Below are 23032 nucleotides of genomic sequence, written 5' to 3'. Positions count from 1 at the left end.
TTTCTCTCCCGGTCAAAAAGTCCTTTTATACAATTCTCGTTTGCATCTCTTCCCGGGGAAGTTACGCTCTAGGTGGGTAGGTCCATACATTGTTCGCACTGTTTTTCCACATGGAGCCATTGAAATTGAAAATCCTAATAATGGTAATGTATTCAAAGTGAATGGACAAAAATTGAAACCATTTTTAGAATTGAAAACTGCTAAAGTGGATGAAATCCTTCTTGAGGATCCTATTTACCATGGTCCTTGATCGCTCTCATCAATTATTGGTAAATGTGTGTTTTATTTATGTTTTTAGGTTAACTTCTTGTTTTGATTTTTGTTTCTTTTTTGCACTCTTGACATGCTCCATGATGAGGTACGGCCATTCTAAAACTCTAAACTCTTTCGCACTTCAATTTATATTTGTATTTTGATACATTGAGGACAATGCATAAATTAAGTTTGGGGGTAGTGGGTTTATATGGTTACTTCTTTCATATATTTGAAAATGGTAGAATTTCTTTTAAAAAAAAAAATTAATATTATCTTTCTAGTAATATATATATAGTTTTGTACTTTTATATTTTATCAAAAACTAAAAAAAAAAAAAAAAAAAAAAAACCCCTTTGGTGATATCCGTTTTTCCTATGATAATACCCTTGATTGAGTTTGATTTTAGTTTAAAAAAATATATGAATCTTTATTAAGCTTTGTGTTTAATTCTTGGGTCAATTTTGCTTAAAAAAAATGAAAATGAAATTTTGAAAAATAATTATTCATCATAATATGTGAAAATAAATAGTTTATTACAACAATTTTTCCAAAATTCACATAATAACTTGATAAATAGTTTTGGACTTCTAATTTAAAATATATTTTCAAAGCAAGATTGACTATGGAATTAATTACATAAGGTTAATTTTGATTCATATTTTTTATAAATTATTTTCAATGTGCAATCTTTGAGGACATTTTTGATATCACCAAATAAAAAATATGTGTGTTTTTTATTTTTCTTTTGCTTGAGGACTAGCAAAATTCTAAGTTTGGGGGTGTGATAACTCTACAAAATAGAGCTATTTTACCATTTTTTATGTGCTAATTGTTGCTTAATTCTTGAGTTTTTAATTGATTTATTAAGTTTTTTAAGTAATTTTGAATTTATTAGGTTTATTTTAATTTTATAGATTTTTGTGTATTTTTATTGTTATATTATTGTAAAATGTTATGGCTTAATTATTTAAAATTAATATTGTTAAGTTAGGAGTAAAAATATGCAATTTTGAGCTTAAATGTTTAAGTAAATTAAATTTTAATTAATATTTTCATTGAACTTTTATTGTATATTTCATTATTGAAAATATTTAGTTTTAATTTAATTTATGTTTGTTTTATAGGGAATTTTTTGTATGAAAAACAAGAAGAATGGTGAAAAAAATGGCATTTCTGTAAAGGGAAAGCAAAGAAAGTGGTATTTTTCAAAGGCCCAAAAGCCATTCCCTACCACCTGCCCAGGCAAAACACATCAAGCATATACTCCCAGCCACCTTTCTCCTTATCCTCACGCCTGACTTTCTCCAACCATCAACTAGCAAGATATATCACATATATCACCTCTTCAACATATATCACATATATCACCTCTTCAGCAAACACAAAGCAAGCCTCCACGCCAGATCATCAACCTCAAAGTCATCACTCCAGCATCTCACAATTCAGCTCCTTCATCAAATCACCCACGTGAGCTCCATATAGCATCAACCTCAATCCAGCCACATGGGCCCGAATCCTTCAGCAGAAGGCCCAACTCCAAGCAGCTCCAGCTCTCTACCGAAACAGCTTCAAGGCCCACCAGCTGCCCCATTTCAGCCCGCCTGGCCCAAATGCCTGACCCAATTTACACTCTGCCACAGCCACAAAAAGACCAAAAAGTGACATTTTTAGTTCCAATATTTTTCACTAAAATATCAATTCACTCTTCCCTATTTTTCTTACCTAAATAAACATTCCTAATTCATTTTTTACCCTAACTTTTCACTAATCTTTTACCCAACCAAACATTTCATTTTTCCAATACTCTTACACTTACTCTATTTATCCTACCACTTCCCAACACAATTAAATTAATCAATTTATTTATTTTAATTTGATTAATTTAATCTCCATATTTTTCCTATAAATAGAGTCTTGTAAGACCATTTGGGGGGGCTCTTCTTCTTCATATTTTTCAACCTCTTCTACATATTTTTCTCTTCTTTTCACTAGTTTCTCTCTACCATTTTCATCTTTTGAAGAGCATGTCAAGTATGTTATTTTGTAATTTTTATCTAGTTATGAGCTTCTAATCTTTTTCAAAGGTTATTAAGATGATGATGAAGCAAAATGTAACTAGATAGTATTTTTTATTGTATGTTGATTTCCCATTTGTGTAACATTGTTTATGGATTTTTCTATCAATGATATGCATTTTTCATCTATTATTGAGTGTTAAAGCATATTACACTTAGTTCTTCATTATGCAAAAAAATATGATATTCTTTTATTAAATGTTTTTCATTAAATTGTTCACATCTAATTCTTAGAGCATAAGTATCATATTTTTCCTAAACATAATCTCTTTGATTTTTTGTAGTTTCATTAGGTTGTAACACAACTAATGCTTAGAAATTATATCTTATATAAGTGAAGAAAAATCCTACCTTTTTGAAAGAGTAACTTGTGCTTGAATAGAAAATATATTTTGAAAAAATATATAGTGTGATTTATTTCAACTATATTAAAACTTGGGAATCAATATACTTATAAATACTATTGAACTTGCATTTTGTGGATTCTAACATCTTAATAATCTTATTTTATATATCTCATTTGAAAACAATTCTTCTATTTAATCTTAAATTTTTTTTATTACTTGTGTTTTATTTTTCTAAAACAAAATCTCATCAAATATTTGGAACTAGGTTAGAATATTATTGCTTTGTTTGAAATAGTTTCTTTTGATGTTAGTCAACTCCCATGGGTTCGACCTCGTACTTACATGAACATTATATTCCGAAACGATTCGTGCACTTGCGAGTTTAATTATTAAAACATCCCGTTTTGGGACCATCAGCCTTCTGTTCAGAACTATTACTCCATAGGACCTTGACTATCGGAATACTCTTAGACCATAATTCTTTCATCTTTCTATCTAGGATGCTAATCTGTCATTCCTCGTAACTCATGTCTTCCTGTAGTTCTATCGTATTGTACTTGAGGATGTGAGATGGGTCTGACACATATCTACGCAGCATCGAGATGTGAAATACATTGTGACTATCTGCTAAAGTTGGCGGTAGGGCTAATCTATATGTAACTGTTCCCAACTTGTCCAATATCTCAAAAAGACCTATAAATCGGGGACTAAGCTTTCCTTTCTTCCCGAATTGCTTCACACCTTTCATAGGAGATATCTTTAAGAAGACTTGATCTCCGACTTTGAATTCCACATCACGCTGCTTGGCATCTGCATAACTTTTTTGACGGCTCTGAGCAGCGAGCATACGATTCCTAATCAGTGTTATTGCATCTTGAGCTTCTCTAATAGCTTCAGGTCCAAGTAGTTGCCTTTCTCCTACCTCGTCCCAATGCAACGGTGATCGACACCTTCTTCCATAAAGTAGCTCGTAGGGTGCCATCCCGATTGTTGTCTGGTAGCTATTGTTTTAGGATAATTCAATTAGCGGCAAATACTTACTCCAATATCTCGATGTAAACACCGATCCCCTATTAGACACTATAGTCTTAGGGATTCCATGTAGTCGTACTATCTCCTAAATATAAATGTCTGCGTATTGGTCTGCTATGTATGAACTCTTGACAGGCAAGAAATGAGCTAACTTGGTTAATCTATCTATTATTACCCAAGCCGAGTCGTGCTACTTATTTGTTCGTGGAAAACCCATCACGAAATCCATGGCTATATCGTCGCATTTCCATTCTGAAATGCTAAGTGGTTGCAATAAGCCTGCAGGTCGCTGATGTTCCACTTTCACTTGCTAGCATACTAAGCATTTAGACACATACTCCACTATATCTTTCTTCATTCTTGGCCACCAATATAACGCCTTAAGGTCATGAGTCATCTTAGTCGACCCTGGGTGAACTAAGTATGGGGTATTGTGCGCTTCTTTTAAAATCTTCATATTAATCCCTTGATCATTTTTCACGCATACCCGATCCTTATATCTCAAGAACCCCTGTCCTGATATCGAGAAATATGTGGCTTTGCCTTCTTCAACTACTTCCATATGTGCTACCAATGTGTCGTCATGCCCTTGCCCAATCCGTATTTCTTCTAATAGACTTGACTGGATGGACAAGTTAGCCAGTTTACCAATGACTACTTCTATTTCGACATTGATCAACTCCTACTGTAGCGGCTTTTATATTCCAGCTAATGCTGCTAGACTTCCATAACTTTTCCTACTTAGCGCATCAGCAACTACTTTTGCCTTTCCCAGGTGGTATAGAATTTCGCAGTCATAATCCTTTACTAGTTCAAACCACCTGCGCTGCCTCATGTTGAGCTCCTTTTGTGTGAATAAATACTTTAAGCTTTTGTGGTCCGTGTAAATCTCACACCATTCTCCATAAAGTTAATGGCGCCAGATTTTCAACCCAAGGACCACCATTGCCAACTCTATGTCGTGTGTTGTATAGCGTTGCTCGTATTCCTTCAACTACCTTAAGGTGTAGGCAATTACCTTGTCATTCTGCATCAGCAAACCCCCCAACCCTTGCTTCGACGCATCGTAGTAGACTACAAACTTATCGTTGGGTGTTGGTACACAAAGTACTGGTGCTGAGCATAGCTTATCCTTAAGCAACTGGAAGCTCTCTTCACACTTATCCGTCCAGTTGAACCTTTGCTATTTTCGGGTCAGGTTGGTGAGTGGAGTGGCTATCTTAGAAAATCCCTCTACAAACCTTTGATAATAACCTGCTAATCCAAGAAAACATCTTACCTCAGACGCGGTCTTTGGTCTTGGCCAATCCTTCACAGCCTCTACCTTAGATGGGTCTACAACAACTCCTTCCTTGGATACTATGTGCCCGAGGAACGCTACTTGAAAAAGCCAAAATTTGCATTTTGTCAACTTGGCATAAATTTGATGCTCCTTTAGTTGTAACAAGGTCATCCTTAAATGCTCCTCGTGCCCGACTTAGTCCTTTGAGTACACCAAGATATCGTCGATGAAAACTACGACAAATTTGTCCAAATAAACCTTGAAGACGCTATTCATTAAATCCATGAAGGCGGCTGGAGCATTGGTAAGACCGAAAGTCATAACTAGAAACTTGTAATGTCCATAACGAATTCTAAAAACTGTCTTAGGAATATCCTCTTCCCGTACTTTGAGCTGGTGATACCCGGACCGTAGATCATTCTTTGAAAACACGGTTGCTCCTCGGAGTTGATCAAACAAGTCGTCAATTCGGGGTAGCGGGTATTTATTATTAATTGTCACCTTATTCAGCTCGCGATAATCTATGCACATCCGCATGCTTTCGTCCTTCTTCTTCACAAATAGTACCAGTGCTCCTCATGGCGAATGGCTCGGTCTAAAGAAACCCAAGTCTAAGAGTTCTTCTAACTACATCTTAAACTCCTTGAGTTCGGTAGGAGCCATCTGGTATGGTGCCTTGGAGGTAGGCTCGGTGCCCGGTACTAGCTCGATTGTGAAGTCAATTTCCCGTGTCGGCGTCAACCCTGGAAAATCATAAAGAAATACTTTTGGGAATTCCTTTATAATGCGGACGTCTCCAACCTTTAGTGGTGTCTCCTTTACTACATCCATGACGCTAGCTAAGAATGCGTGACATCATTTCTCTAGCATTTGTTGAGCTTTGAGAGATGAAATATGCGGCGTACGTAGTCCTAAAATTCATCCCATATAGCATAGTTTCTGACCGTCAGGAGTCTCGAACATCACTTGCTTACGTTTGCAGTCGATGGTTGCGCCATGCCTTGCTAGCCAATCTATGCCTAGTATTACATCGAAGTCTTTGATCTCTAGTTCTATCAGGTCTCCTTCTAGTTCTACGTCCTCGATTTTGATCGGTATGCCTCGTACTATTCGTGATGATAGAACTACTTTTTCACGTGAAGGCCACAAACCTAGTTCTACAAGGTTTGTCTAATTTCTCTATCATTCCTAACGAGATATACGAGTATGTTGTTCCCGAATCAAACAATACTAGAACATATACCATCGAGGATATGAATCTGACCTGTGACCACTTTATTGCTAGCTTCAGCATCTCCCTGGGTTAAGGTAAAGACTCTAGCAGGAATCATCTTGTCGTCCTTTTTCTCCTCTTGCTTGAGCTGGGGACATTTCCTCCTTTAGTGACCTTCCTGACCACAGTTGAAGCATCCTTTGGTGTTTGTACGACATTCACCATGATGTTTCTTTTGGCACTTAGCACATTGCGGGTATTCTACATAACCTAGCCTATTATCTCCATTGTTCGTCTGTGCCCTTTTATCGTTATCGGACTGCTTATTGTTAGGATACCTTCTTTTCTGACCATTACTATTGTTATTGCTAGACTGATGGCTGTTGTGGTTGTTGTTCCGACCATTCTGAGGTTGACTCTGTTGTTTAGGCTTAGGTTTACTAGCTTCCTCTTTACTAACATTCTCCTGAAGCCTTTTCTACTTCTATAGCCATTTCTAAAGCATCGGCGTAAGTAGTGGTTCTAGGGTTTGCTAGCTTAACCCCTAACTCAATCTTTGGTCTAAGTCCTCTAACGAACTTGGTCACCCTCAAAAATTCAGTTGGAACCAAGTCTAGTGCAAACTTGGCTAATATGTCGAACTGTCGAGCATACTCCGCTACCATCAAGTTTCCCTGCTTCAAACTAGTGAACTCCTCGACCCCTGCGGCGATGACTGCCGAGTTGTAGTACTTTTTGTGGAACAGCTCCACAAATCTAGTCCATGTCATGGTGGCGACGTCGTGAGTCTGCTGAACTAAGTCCCACCATATTCTAGCATCCTTCTTAAGCAGAGACGAAATATAGGATATGCGATCTGCATTACTGAGATTCATGTGCGCTAGGATCGGCTCTACATTTCTGAGCCATTCTTCCGCCTCAAAGGGGTTTTTTGTCCCTTCAAAGTTTAGAGTGTGTTGCTTACAAAACTGCTCGTAGATTTTCTCCATGTACTAAGATGGGTATGGCGCATAATTTTCTATTGGCCATCCCCCATAAGGACCTACTTGATGGGGTGCTTGAGCCATTTGCTGAGGTAGCGGTTGCGGCTGAGGGTGAGGCTGAGTCTATTGTCGCTGTTGCTGCAGCAATTCTTCCACTTATTGTCGTAGTCTGATAATTTCTGCAGTGTTGTCGACCGGTGGTGGTGGCCCACTTCAGTTAGCAGCAGTAGTGGTTGCACGTCTTCCCCTTCTTCGAACTAGAGGGCCTTCATTAGTCTCAGGAGCGACGTTTGAGGGATTGACATTGGTGCGTGCAGACCTTCTGAGCGACATCTTCAGCAAAAGTTCTAACAGTTGAGAACATGTTAGAACTTACCCTAATAGGCTCTAAGGCAAAACTTAATCTAAGCAAACATAACTCGGACCTATTAATTATGATTTCTTATGAAAAATTATGTAAGCCTTCTTTGTGATTAGGGTGTGATTCTAAACTTAGAAAATTAAGCCATCTTTATAATTTACTAAGTCTGTTTCTAATCATCCTATATGACTTAATTCTCAGGCTCGAAACTCGTCGTTGTTCCAAAGTTAACCATATTGAGGGAGGGCTAGGATCAGTAAAATCATTCCCACTACTATGGCCCCCTAAACTCTCAATATAGAACCCGGTCCATTGATTTGTATCCACCCTCACCGAACTTGGTCATTATTTATTAAATTTATTATTTATTATGATTGTAGAAAAAAATCAAACTCATACATGTCATTCAAAAATAACAATGATATTCATTTGGAAAAAGGTTTTCACTAAAAAAAAAATCACAAATAAAAAGATAATAAATAAAATAAATAAAGAAAATAAACTAATTTAAAAATATTCTTAACTGGAAACATGAGGGCTAAAACATTAACTAAATACATAATCATAACAACTATAACATAAACACTTAAATTGGCGGTTAGATTCGGAGCTTGAGCGTGGGTATCAAGGAGAACTTCATGCAAATGGACTTTTTCTCTGATACCAACTGTAATGACCCAACTATTTCTAAGACCTTGGACCATTAAAACTACTAGACATAGCTACTACTTTGAAGAAAATATATATAAGAAATAATAATAACTTTATTCAAACTCCAACATAAATATTGTGCAAATTACAAAGTAAAATATAAAATGTGTTATGGGTACCCATTGTTTAATAAAACATAAAAACATAGCTTTAAATCAATTGTTCAAAAACTAGATGCGGAATTACAAAAGAAACATAATTCAAAAGACTAAAATAAACGTCATCCTCGATCGACACGCAGTCCACTCAGTCTGTTCATCCTCAACACACAAGCCAAGCTACCAAAAATCCTTCCGCCTTCCATGTTCATTTTCCTGCATCACACTAAAAATAAAAGAGTGAGCCTAATGCCCAGCAAGGAAAATCTACTGACAACATATAACATAAATCATATACATAAGACTATATCATAAACATATACTATAAAACTTATATCATAACTCTAACCCATGAAGATGGTAAGCTTTGGGGTTTGCTAGCTAAGCAACTATGAGCCCCAAAGACTACAAGACATATTCATATATATCATAACATATCATAACATAACATATTATAACATAAACATATCATAACATATAAGCATATAAAAACTATTATATTTTCCTTACCAACACCGGGATAATTGAGAACAAGGACGGGACTTGGAACACTTCGAAAACCAAGATAAAAACATATGAGTATCTATAGAAAAGAAGATGAAAGAAAACTAAACCATCAAAGAGGGAAACTTACCGAGAACCTTAATGTTTAAGAAATTAAACACCTAACCACGAAACCATAAACAGAAGTTAGGATCTGAAAGAGACTTAAGGAAAACTAAGGAATCATAAAGAATAGAACTTATGAATAATATTATCTTGGAAGAACTAGAACTGATCTAAACTTCAATATCGAAAACACACTTTATCTCACTACCCAAGTGTTTATAAATCTTAAGATGATAAAGCTTTGATTCCCCAAAACCCAAGTGTATCACTCTATAGAAATCCTAGCAGCTTGAAGGCTCTGAACACAGCTTGAAGAATGAAGAAAATGGCTGAGCACTAGGTCCTATTTATACAGTTTGAGGAGTGAAACTATCCTATTAAAAAAATACTTAAATCTTTAAATAAACATGATTATGACAAGTGTCATGCTCTTAGTGGTTCTGGAAGATTCTAGAGTTTCTAGAACTTTCTTTTATTTAAAAAAATACTTAATTTCATTTTAACTATAATCCAAATTTAAATTTAAAAAAATAGAATCCTAACTTCTATCTTCCTAAATCTCGTAACTCTAAACTCGCTTGTAGGAAAATCAACATAACTGGAGCTTTAGAATTCCGATTTAGACTATCTTTATACTGTTAGAAAGATAATTCAATTATCTACAACTTTCTAGAAATACTTTTTTTTTTAAATTCAAAACATAACTGGGTCAAAAATAGGTCGGAAGTTACAGTCCTAAAGTTATGGAAAATCTATTTAACTATCTAAATAACAACCTAATCCACAAATATCTTAACTAACTATAAAATAACAAACTCTAATTCCCTAGGCTGATTTTGAATTTACTAAGCCCATGTTCTTATTGGGCTTTTGGGCTTTATGTACGCTCGATCCATAACACTTTTTAATAATATCATAATTAATTTATTCTTATGAAATCACCCCCTTTTCCACAAACAAGACTACTAATATCATAAACCTATACTATACTATAATAATGATAACTACTAAAAAAATTAAACCTTATGTTATAATTAATATTTCTAAACTATAGGTTAAGCTTATAAAATCCATAACTATTGCTACGAGTGTCCTACTAAGTCCTGACTTGAACCAAAATCCACAGAATCTAACATACTACAAACTAATACTAACTACTACTACTACTACTACTACTACTACTACTATCTAGCTAGTTAAGTAAATATTCTGGGACTCTACACCTGAATATTAATAGGTATGCAATTAAGCAACTAAAATCCTAGATATAACCAGGTCTGCGAGTTGAAAAATATCTGGTCGGCTCTCAAACACATACCCTGATCTAAATCTACCCCTATAACAATGCATGTGTATAAAAACTTAAAAGGTTTTAAAACACAATAATAGAAGGGAAATGTATACAGATTAAAGCTATGTTAATATAAAACGATGACAAATAACCTCGAACAGATCCATTCAGGCAAATTGTCTTGGCTGAAAATGCCTGATTACAAGGGATAAAAGGATATCCCCAATAGAAAAATATATGTAAATTATACAAGTGGACGAGGTCCTTAACTCTGAGCTCCGACAACTTGCTCGCGAGGAGAAATCTCACCCTCCCCATCCTCTCCGCAAGTTATCGAGGTCGGGTCCCCCATTTCAGTTGGCTCCTTTGCTAATTGGTTGAAGCACCAAACCTTGTAAAACATCTTCTCCATGGAATCCGCGAGGTGGGTTTCAGCTGGGTTTTAGCTCTGTTGACCTTTTAGTTGGAGCTCCTCGAAAATTCCCTGAAACTAGTCGCAAATTTGACATGCCTGGGACCATGAGTGGAATTACTTGATGGATTATATTATTATACAATATAAAATATTTGATTATGTGCATTAAATGTGTTTAAAACCCATCCATGGTTAGAATAGACATATTTGTATTGTTACCCATTAAGGATATAATTGTGATTTTATATGTTATGTGCATTGTGACAACATTATTATATGGTAATATGTTGAATGACGGCAATAGTGGACTTCTTCAAGCAATAATAGTAGAATGTCGCAATGAAAATATCCGACTTTGGTCGAGTTTGAGAATATTATTCCGGTTAAGCAAGTAGATATAAATTTTATACTTGATGATATTATTGAGGTGATTGGAGATTTATGGGATAAATATTAATAATGGTAATTAGAGGTGTAGGTGAGATGACCATTTTACCCTTGGGGTAAGTATTGAGAAGAAACTAGATGATGGGCATTTTATTCATTTGAAGGCATGGAGAGTAATAACATGACCATTTCTTTCTTTCCTCTTCTTTATCACCATTTCTCTTCTTCTCCTTCCTTTTTCCTCTCTCAAGAACACTCCCTCACCATAGCTCTCAACCAAGCTTTGAAATCTTCCAAGTTGTTTAGGTAATATTTAGCTTCTAAGGGGCATTGGCTGCTAATTAGAATACATCTTCACCATAGGATTCAATCACAAGAGATCGTAAGAATTCTCTACTTTGTTCTTCATTTGTGTTCTTGAGGATTTTGAGGTATTTGTTCAATTTTTTAAATTTGATGATGCTAGGTTGTTTCTATGGGTAGGTTGAAATTAGAAACATGTTTATGAACTATTTTCATCTCTAAATTAAAATTACAAACCATGATTTTGTTCGGTTTTAGAGAATGGGGAAAATTGGGAATTTAGCCCAAATTCTTGAATTAATGACTTGGAACATTTAATTTGATGTTAGGTTCATGTTATATGATGTATATAAGCTTGTATAACTATTTTGATGCATAAATATTGGTTTGGAAACAATTTGGGAGGATTTAGGATGAATTTGATTAAGTTCGTAATTTTATAAAAATGCATAGCTGGGCTCTCTAACATGAGTCGGTCGACCAGCATAAGGCACCTGGTTGACTAGCCTGCAATTTGGCAGGCTAGGTTTTCTAACTACCCGGTCGACCGGCCAATGCTGGCAGCCTATGTTTAGGTTTGTTTTCAATGGATGTTGATGAGTAACGTTGGGGTAACTAAAGCTAAGGTTCCTGGGAAATAATTGAACATGTTTAAAGTGTATTTAGAACCGTGTGAGTTTTAATTGAAAAGTTATGGTAGGTTATAGTTTTTAGGAAAAATAAACCTATATTATATTGATTATGACATAGGGGCGTTTAAGGACACTTAAAGGACATCGCACTTGGCTCGATATTAACTTCATTGCTGGACTCCAGGTAAGAAAAGTTGGTATATGCACATACAGCATGCATTGGGAGTTGAAAATGGGCTATGTTCCCTTATTGCCCACATTGTTATTTATGCTTATTAGAAACTATTTTGATTATGGGATTATGATTAATACCGTAATATTTTAATAAGATTACGTTTATTGCCATAGCATTGATATGATATTACGGTTATTACCATAGTATTGAAATAAGATTACGGTTATTATCGTAGTATTGATATGAGATTACGGTTATTACTGTAGTATTGACATGAGATTATGGTTATTACCGTAAGCTTAGTGCCAAGAAACACACTTTGTTATAAGTGGTGTTTATTAGGCACCTTATTAGGCATCGACCGTACACATGGTGCTAGTGATGCATCTTGATTGACATAGTTAGTATAGAATGTTTATATGATTATAATATATGTGGTTATGATTCATGAATCATAAGGATTGTTATTGAATATATATATATGGTTATGAATTATGTGCATTGTATTTTATATTGTTGATACATGTGCGGCATGATTTATTAATAATGTAAAATGTTATATATATGTTGTGATATTATTTATGCCTTGGGGAACTTTTCTTGCTGGGCCTTAGCTCACGGGTGCTCTATGATGTAGGTAAGAGCAAAGGAAAGCTAGATCATCCATGAGTTGGAGGGCTTGGCGAGAATGTGTACATGTACGGCCTGCTTAACCTACGGGGTTGAGTTATCTGATGTACTTGAGTCAAAAGTCTAATTTTGTCATTTAGGTCGACTTATTTTGTGAAGAATGGTTGTAGTTATTTTATTGGTTTAAACTAAATGGAATCCCATGTAACTTTTATTACTTTAAACAATATGACTTGAATCTTTCTATAAACTTTTCAGTATTGATTTATCGTTTTATTTCTAAATGAAACTTTTGGGTCAAAATACCTTGCTTAACAAGATAAGCACCACTTTAAACAAAATAGGTCACAGTCCTGGATTATGAAGGCGCTTCAACTTGGTATGAGAGCTTTCCAAGGTTTGATGGCTTCTGAAGACTGACTGAACATCACTACTACAATAATAGCCTTTAACTTCGATTTTTTAGGCTAATAGTCTTCAGTTCTCGCTGAAATAGAAACCGAAGTATATCCATGTGAAGTTAAAACCTTACACTAACCGAAGTTAAAAATTAAGAATAGACTTCGGTTACTACATAAAAACTGAAGTCTATTTTTACCTTTAACTTTGGTTTTTATGTAATAACCGAAGTTAAAGGGCTCCAGCGTGAATATTTAAACTTTTTAACTTCGGTTATTACATAAAAACTGAAGTTAAAGGTATGAATAGATTTTGTTTTTTTTATGTAATAACCATAGTTAAAGGTTATTTAAAAAAATTATTTTGTTTTGTAATAATCGAATTGTATATATATTTTTGTTTTGTAATAACCAAAATATATATATTTTTGTTTCATATTATATAACCAAATATTTATTTTAGATTTAATATTTAGAAATCTAATTTATTTTAATATAAATAATTTTTTATTTCCTTTACTAATATTATTATGATTTAATTTATCATTTGCATAAATAAAATTTAACAAGTTTGTAATCTTATTAAAACATTCATATACTAAACGTTCATTCTTTTGTCTAAAACAAAAAACATAGTATTCATACCAATTGATATAATTATAAGTAGCTATAAAACTAAATTCACCTAATAATACATAAAAAATGTCAATCTTGCTAACCATTCATTTTGTATTGAGAGGAAGTCATCGATTTCACTGTACACATTTTTCCCATCAAACTGTAAAATTGAAAAATAAAAATTAATGAGCATACTAATTATTTTATAGTTTATCATAAGCCAAAATAAATTATAAAAATATAAACAAACCTACTTTATTTTTTAGGACTCCCACCGCTTTTGTTGCCCTGACAAGCTTGACTCATGTTTTAGTGGGTAATGGGTTGATTATCTGTTTAACTACTTATTTCAAGTATATTGTCTTTTTTTCCTGCTAAAATAGAGAGCATGATATATTTATAGGGCAAGGCCCCATGTATGATATATATTGATAAATAAGATTGTATTATCAGCATTATCATTGATGTGAATATTGTATTTTGTTTGTTTTCACCATAAGTGATAGATATGCTTTTGTGCATTATTGTTGATTGTGGAATTGCATTTTTTTTTGGCTTAATCGTGAGATGGTTTGAGGTTGCTCTCATGGTCTAATGAATCGGAGTCATTGATTGAAGAAGTATTCAGAAATGAGATTTTATAGGTGATCAATTAGACTCTGTGGCGAGTATATAGAGGCGGGAAATGTTATTATTGAACCTCAGCTTACTCGTCAGGAGTGGGAGCAGGGGCTTGCTGATGTGCAAGCTAAAGTGAAGAGACAGAGAGAGATATGATGGTTGAGGCAAAAAATTATGTTAGAGAATGTTGCTCAACATGTGATTCTTGCACAAATACCTTTGGTAGTGACATCTGAAGTAGGAAATTGATTGGAACCATTGTATGAGAGGTTCCGGGAGCAATACCCTCATGTTTTAATGAGGGAGGCCAAATCCACTTAGAGCTGAATAGTGGATGGGCATGGTTATTTCCATCCTGGATTTTATGAGGATGGTGGGTAATGATAGGATGGCTTATGCCAAGTATATGCTAGTAGATGGTATTAGAGTATGGTCGATGGTTATAACCCAAACAAGTATATCGCCACAATGAGTGGGGAAGAATTCTTGGAAATATTTAATGAAAAGTATTATATTGATGCAGTTAGATTGCGAAGGTGGATGAGTTCACTAGTTTGGTCAGGCCAATATGACCGTGATTGAATATGCCTTGAAGTTTGGTAGGTTGGCTAAGTTTTTCGCTAACATAGTGTCAACAGAAGTAGAAAGGAATGAAAGATTTATTAACGGTTAAATTCTGTGATAGACCGAGATGTGAGAATCACCTCTGTACCAAGAGTTTCTACTTATGTTCAGGTGGTAGAGAAGACCCTTACTGCTGAGGGAGCACGGAATAAGATATGGAGTGAGATGGTGTCACAAGATGCGATTCTTTAAGGATGACTCCTCCATGTATTTGATCTAGAAGGGATAGAGGCTCCATGGATCCAAAGAGAAAGAATGGTTATTCGTTTATTTGTATTTAGTAAAATGATAGACAAGCTTAGTAAACCTTATGATATGTATGATGTGGAGTTTGGAACCCTGTTACTTACTAGGAGTTAGTAATCTCTAGGGGATGGAGTGAATCCTTACCAGTGGGGGAGGATAGTAGAAAATTTTTAGTGGATCTGATTGGATTTGAAATGGAGCATTTCAACATAATGTTGGGTATAGATTGGTTAGCCAAGTATGAGACGACCATAGATTGCAAAAGAAAGAAGATGACATTTGAGCCTGAGGGTGAGGATCCATTTGTATTTGTGGGTGCTATTAACGGCCCTCGTATTTGAATGACCTTGACATTGAGGGCTAGAGAAATATTACAGAAAGGATGCATAAGAGTCCTAGCTAGCGCAATAGATACAACTAAGGTTGTAATAGTTGGAACAGAGGAGACTAGATTGGTTTGTGAGTTCCTGGACATGTTTCCAGAAGACTTTCCTGGGTTATCACCGCAATGAGAGATCGAGTTTTTGACATAATTTGCGCCTGAAACTGAACTAGTGTAACATCCCAAAACTCCTAATAAAGTTTAGTAACTTGGTTACTGTGTCGGGAGGGAAAAATTGGAATTATGTGATTTTAATTGAGTATATGTGTGAATTATATGAGGTATATTATGATGTGACTTCCTATGCCTGTTTAAGTGTACTTAAAGACCTACTTTTGTTAAAAATGGGCATTTTCGTAACTTTGACCCATCGAGGGTACAATTGTAATTTTATATGTTATGTGCTTAAGACCACATTATTATGTGGATACATTTGAGATACTCGGCATGATTCGATCATTTTGAGCAAATCAGCGAAAAAGTCACAACAGGAATAAATACCTGGCTTGGGGTGAGCCTGGGGGTATTTTGGTAATTTGGAAAAAGTAATGGGACTTATTGGTAAATTGAATTAATTGGGAGAACAATTGGGATTAATTGATTTAATTTGGAGATTCATGGTGAAATTAGGATTTTAAGGCAAATGACTATATTGCCCTTTGGACTTTTGAAGGAAAAGAATTAGAGGGTAATTAGTGGGAGGGGTAAAATAGTCTTTTTACCTTGAAGTAGGACAGAACAAACTAAGGGTAGGAAGGAGGCTGCTTCTCACGTTCTAGGATTTCTCTAGAACTTAAAGCACTTGCTTTCTTCATAGTTATCCATACACATCACTTATTAGAAGCTAAGTTAAGCTTGAAGGATTTGAGGGATTGAGGTGTTCAAAGGAAGACAGGAGCTGCTACCACCTTCTCCAACTTAGGAATTTCAAATTATTGAGGTAAGCTTTCCTTCTTTTCTAAGTTTCATCAAGATTTTTGGATGTTCTTTCTTTGTTCTTGATGTTTTGAAGAGAATTGGGATTTCCGGTATTGTTTTAAGTTATTCATGATGTTCGATTGTTAAGAGTGGTTGATGAGTGATAAATTAGTCTTTGTATATGATTTGGGAGTTTAATTGCTTCTAAGTTGTAGAATTCGAGTGTAATTATCATATTTTTGGGAGAAAGTTTGAGTTTGAGACTCAAAGATTCTATTTAGTGTTTTTGTGTGTTTTAGAATGGTTTTGATGTTGTTTGGGAATTATGGTAGTATTTTATGATGGATTTGGTACTTAAAATTGGCTGGAAATCATGTTGGGGTCAAATTTTTGGTATGAGTTTGCAGGGAAAAATGCAACGATTGATTTGGGGAAGAACACTATGAATTATGGGCTTGTTTTGTGTTTCTGGCGACCTAGTGCAACTGAGCTAGGTTGTGGCGCAACTGCGCTAGTGTCTCAGAAACCAATGAATTTGAATTGACTTTTAGGTTTCAAAGTTAGTGGCACGACCGCGCTGGAGTAGGGCGCGTTCGCGCCAGTGCCCCACAAACCCTAAATTTATGTTGGTGCAACTGCGCCAGGTGCCATGAAACATGGAATTTCTTAATTTTTGGAATAAGGCTCGGGGTTCTGAGGTTTGTCTTGGGGGGGAGGGGGGCACTTCGAGGCTCGAGGGACGCTTTTAGTACCATGTTAACTGGAGTTAGTAGTTCCAAGGGTTATATTTTAGATTGGTATTTGGGATCTAAGTTTAATCCCTAATGAGTGATTCATTTACATTGTGACTAGGGTTTCTGCAAGGCTCGGGAAAGGGATCGTACTCGGGGTCTTATCACTATTCGCTCAGGACTCGAGGTAAGAGAATTGGCACTTGCACCAAGATTAGGGCATTGGCTCTGGTTATCAAACGTGGTTATAACCATGCTTACTATATCAATTTAAATGTGAACGTCTTTTGACTGTGTTTGGTTGTGTTGTATTTGTGGTTTATATATGTTTGTAGTTATCTGTGGATGATTGGTGCAATTGACATTCGAACATCGTGTGCAACGTAGGCTAGTCGGCCATTGTAGGTAACATGGGCCGTGGAGGCAAGTCAAGTTTAACAGTGCAGTCCCCAGCCCGGCATAGACCAAAGGCTTAGCGCTGGAGTATGGGTCGTTCGACAAGGCTGTTTTCGTGGGCTATGTAAATGATTCATGTGATTGAAATAAATATACTTGTGAACTGTGAAACATGTTTACGATTTATATGATTGGAGTAAATGCAATTTGTATTTGTGAAGCATGTGTTTATTGCTTATAAATAATTGGTTTACCATTATGCCATGTGGGGTTTTCTTGCTGGATCTTGGCTCACGGGTTCTCTATGAGTTAGAGGGCTTTAGAGTGGCACGTACATATTCGGCCCGCTTGGCCACCATGGTCAAGTTAAATTTTGGGAACATAGAACAGTTATTTCTGTTTTTTCGCTTAGGCCGGCTATTTTTGCAATGTTTAATATAACTATTTTTTTTGTTTATAAAAGTTTGAGATCCCGTGTTTATATTCGAACCTTATATTGAAATGTTCAATTTTATTGACCAAAATTTTTAGTACCTAAACCATAGTATAAATTTAATTACACTTTTGAGTTCAAATGACTCACTTATCGAGTTAAGCACTATTTTAAACACACGGTGTAACGATCCTGGATTAGTAGGACATTACAACTAGCATCTTCGCGCTGGCTAGTCGATTTGATCGCCTTGGCATAATTACACAAGTATATATGTAATTAAGGACTTAGCTTATCATGCAATGATAACAATATCCAAGAACCACCTCGCGGTCTAAAACTGAACAATCAAAGCATTCACATTCAACACCAGTGCTAATAAGCACATTCTTTATATTTGCAAGCAACATTTGTGCTGATAAGCACATCTTTTATATTCACATAGCAATCAAGGGCCAGACCCTATCAGTATATTTCATGCTTCCTAATCTAGCATGAAGATAAGGGATACACGTCCCAATTAAGCAGCTAAACACATATATAACACATTATCCACCAAAATCGACCTAAAACATATTTTTAATGACAAAACACTTCATCCTTAGTAGCAAACCCAAACCCAAGCTCCAAATTACTCAAAGCTTAAAAAAATAATATACCAAATCCCACACATTAAAATTTTTAGTTCAAAGCTTATGAACTTATCCAAATCAAAGAATTCAAGCCAAGATTACGAATTCAAGCTCAATTCCAAGCTCAGAACAGCTACCAAACCACGTTTCCATCTTCACTAACAACTCCAAAATCCCTTAGAAGCTTCAAAGTTTCAAAATTGAACTTAACCTTAAAACAACCAAGAACACTTCAAATAAGAGAGAAAACAAAGCAATTAAATCCCTTACCTCCTCTGAATTAGAAACCACTAGAGTGGGTATGATAGAGCAACCTCTAGTCTCCCCAAACACTCCAAATCCTCTAGAAACTCCTTAATTCAAGCCTTAACCTTTGAGTGTTTTGGGCTTGGAACAAAGAAGAGAACAAGGGGGAAAGAAAGAACGTGAATGAGAGTTGAGCTGCAAACTTACCTAAGTCTTTATCTATTTTAATGGAAAAAGGCCATTTTTCCCCTAGCTCATACTACCCTCCAATTAGTCCCCCCCAAGGGCATTTTGGTCAATTTCCTTAAATGCCCACTACCCCTCAAATTTCACCACCAATACCCAATTAAATCATTAATCCTAGTTATTCTCCCAATTAATTCCATTTACCAATAAATCCTGGTAGTTTTGCCAAATTACCAAAATACCCCTACGCTCACCCCGAGCTGGGTATTTATCTCTATTGTGACTATTCCGCTAAACTGCTAAAAATGATCTACTCATTCCAAATATCACAAATATTTCCACATAATAATGTGGTCTCAAGCGCATAGCATATAAAATAACAAATATACCCTCAACGGGTCAAAGTTATGAAAATGCCCATTTTTTACAAAAGAAGGTCGGGCAAGTACATACTACTAGAAGGAGAACATTATCAAATGTCCTTCGGAGGACCTAAACTTTTTTACAAGGGCTTCTTAGAACCACAAAGACTAAAGATTGATGGATATAGAGGCACAGTGAATAAGAAAGACCTTCACAGATCGAACTGCGTCATTGTAATATTTATCATTGAACAACTCCAGAATTGTTTCCAACCCAAAACAGCAACATCTCGGGTATGAGACACAACCTCCCACTAGATTTGGGCGTCAACACGTAGCATATATGTGGCACAAGATACTCTGTCATTGCCTCCTACCCTCATAAAGTCAAGGATAGAGGTGGTCATACTCATCCACTGCTCAGCTCGCAGTGGGTCTGGCCCTCCTTTAAAGGTAGGAGGGTGTTGCTTTCTAAACCTTTCATATAACGACTCTCATCTATTCTCAATCTCTGGCTACGGTAAAACTATTGCCACAGCAGGTGGCACAACCGGTGCAGCATTCCCTAGCGGAACCTGCTATCTCAGAAGTCTGATCCTATCCTCCTGTATTGAAGTCTCGCTTGCATATCAACAAGCACTTAATGCCAGACCTGAGGGGCGAGTGGAGGGTTCTGACCCTAGTTATCATCTCTGGCCTCGATCTCCACACTGGCTAGTCGATTTGATCACCTTGGCATAATTACCATAGTATATTTGCAATCAACGACTCATCTTATCAATCAATGATAACAATATCCAGGAACCACCATGTGGCCTAAAACTGAACAATCAAAGCATTCACATTCAACAGTAGTTCTGCTAAGCACATTCCTTATATTTACAAGCAGCAATAGTGTTGATAAGCACATCTTTTATATTCACATAGCTGTCAAGGGCTAGGCTTTATCAGTATATTTCATTCTTCCTATTATAGCATGTTGATAAGGCATACACGTCTCAATTAAACAGTTAAATCCATATATAACACATTATTCACCAAACTTTGAGTCGAGCTTATCTTTAGTTGTGAGCGTACACACTTAGCCTATCTTCAAGAACCATTAACCTCGACAGATCTAATACCAAGTTATAATGCCCTACTATTCCAGAACCGTTACACCTTGAGTTAAAAATATTGCTTAACTCATTAAGCGAGTCATTTGGACTTAAAAGTGTAATTAAGGTTAAACAACAAATTCGGTATTAAAAATTTTGGTCAATGAAGTTAAACTTTTGATTAAAAAGGATTGACTAAATACAAGGGATCTCAAAGGTTTTAAATAAAAATACAGTTACAAAAAAATGATAGAACTAGCTAACCTAAGTGGCAAAATCAAGCCAATAACCCATGTTCCTCAAAATATCTCGAATGTGGTGGCTGAGCAGGTTGAGTATGTACACGCCGCCCCTACAACTCTTCAACTCATGGCTGGTCCAGCTTTCCATTACCCTTGCCTGCACCATAAAGCACCCGTGACTCGAGGCCCAATAAGAGAATTATCACAACATTTAAAATTCACAATAAGCATGACAATAAATAGCACAATTCATATCAATCCAATATTTATTCATACAACATGTGTCTAACCAATGGGTTCATAACCCTTTAAGTGGCCCCGCCATCTCGACCTGCATTACACATACAATTTGCCGAAAACCTCCAATATCGATCACTCACAAATAACTATTTAGCAATAAGATGCAACAGGAAAAAACTAGATAGAATCACACAACCATTATTCACAATTTAGAAACACTCATAATTATTTCCAGGTAATAGGGCCTGTGCCCAACACATGGTGCAAGTGCTAGTCCTCTTACCTTAAATCCATAGAAAATTAGTGAAGTGACCCTGAGTACGATCCATTTCACCTAAGCCTTGCAGAAAAAAATAGTCTCAATACCAATGGTACATTTATCAAGTCTAATTCAGAAAGTGGACTCCAAGACCAAGCCCTAGCCCTCGGGACCTCAGATTCCACTAAATCGCGTAGCGGAATTGTCCTTGAGCCTTAATTTTGGTTTCCCCAAAAAACTAAACAAAGGTACCCTGAAAATGTATTAGCGCCGCGGCGCCCCGTACAATGCCATAACTCTAAAACAAGTTGAGAAACGCCTATGCAAAAGTTGGGCATTTTGAGTCGCAGTGCTCCCCATAGGGTTTTTGGCGCTCCAACAAATAGAGAGTTTTCCCTGTCATTTTTCCCCATTTAGAGCTGTGGTGAAATGGCAGTCCGAGGACAAACCAACACTTGATGAAATTTAAGCGAGCCGCGACACTACCACTAAAAAACCCAGAACTGTGTTTTTCCCTACACTTTAAATCCAATTCTAGACCCAGAAAATCGATCTAAAACTGATTTTAAACATAAAACACTTCATCCTCAAGCCAAGAATTCACCAATTCTTAACAAAATACCTTAAATCCGACAACTTAAAATTTTGAGTTCAAAGCTTAGAAACTTACCCAAATCAAAGAATTCAAGCCAAAATTACGAATTCAAACTTAGTTCCAAGCTCAAAATAGCCACCAAATCATGTTTCCATCATCCCTAACTACTCCAAAATCCCCTAGAAGCTTCAAAGCTTCAGAATTGTACTTAACCTTTAAACAACCAAGAACACTTCAAACAAGATTGAAAATAAAGCCTTTAAATCCCTTACCTCCTTTGGATTTTAAAACCTCAAGAGTGGGTATGATATAGTAGCCTCTAGTCTCCCCAAACAATCCAAATCCTCGAGAAACTCCCTCCAATTCAAGCCTTAATGTTTAAGTGTTTTGGGCTTGGAGCAAAAAAAGAGAACAAGGGGGAAAGAAAGAACATGAATGAGAGTTGAGTTGCACACTTAGCTAAGTATTTATCTATTTTAATGGAAAAAGACCATTTTTCCCATGGCTTATACTACCGTCCAATTAGTCCCTTAAGGGAATTTTAGTCAATTGGCTTAAATCCCCACTAAACCTCAAATTTCACCACCAATACCCAATTAAATCATTAATCTCAATTATTATGCCAATTAATTCCATTTACCAGGTTGTTTTCACCAAATTACCAAAATGCCCCTAGGCTCACCCCGAGTGGGGTGTTTATCCTCGTTGTGACTTTTCCGCTAAAATGCTTAAACGGATCAACTCATCCAAATATCACGAATATATACACATTATAATGTTGTCTCAAGCACATAGCATATTAAATTACAAATTTACCACCAACGGGACAAAGTTACGAAAATGCCCATTTTTGATAAAAGATGGCCTTTTAAGCATATTTAATAGACATAAACATGCATAAGCAATCATATCATAATATAACTCATATAATCCACATAATCACATATATATAATTAAAATTCACATAATTCACCAAAATCCCAATTATCTCATCCCAGCACACTAAC

The 23032-nt window shown here is 35.8% G+C and overlaps 1 pseudogene; it reads left to right on the top strand.

Annotated features, from left to right (window-relative positions):
* Positions 1 to 23032, top strand: part of LOC133821931 (uncharacterized) — a 40329-nt pseudogene that overhangs the window by 11994 nt on the left and 5303 nt on the right.

Source organism: Humulus lupulus, chromosome 1 (genome assembly GCF_963169125.1).
Source record: "Humulus lupulus chromosome 1, drHumLupu1.1, whole genome shotgun sequence".
NCBI classification, from domain to species: domain Eukaryota; kingdom Viridiplantae; phylum Streptophyta; class Magnoliopsida; order Rosales; family Cannabaceae; genus Humulus; species Humulus lupulus.
Note: the sequence above shows the minus strand (reverse complement) of the source record. Positions and strands in the feature narration are given on the sequence as shown.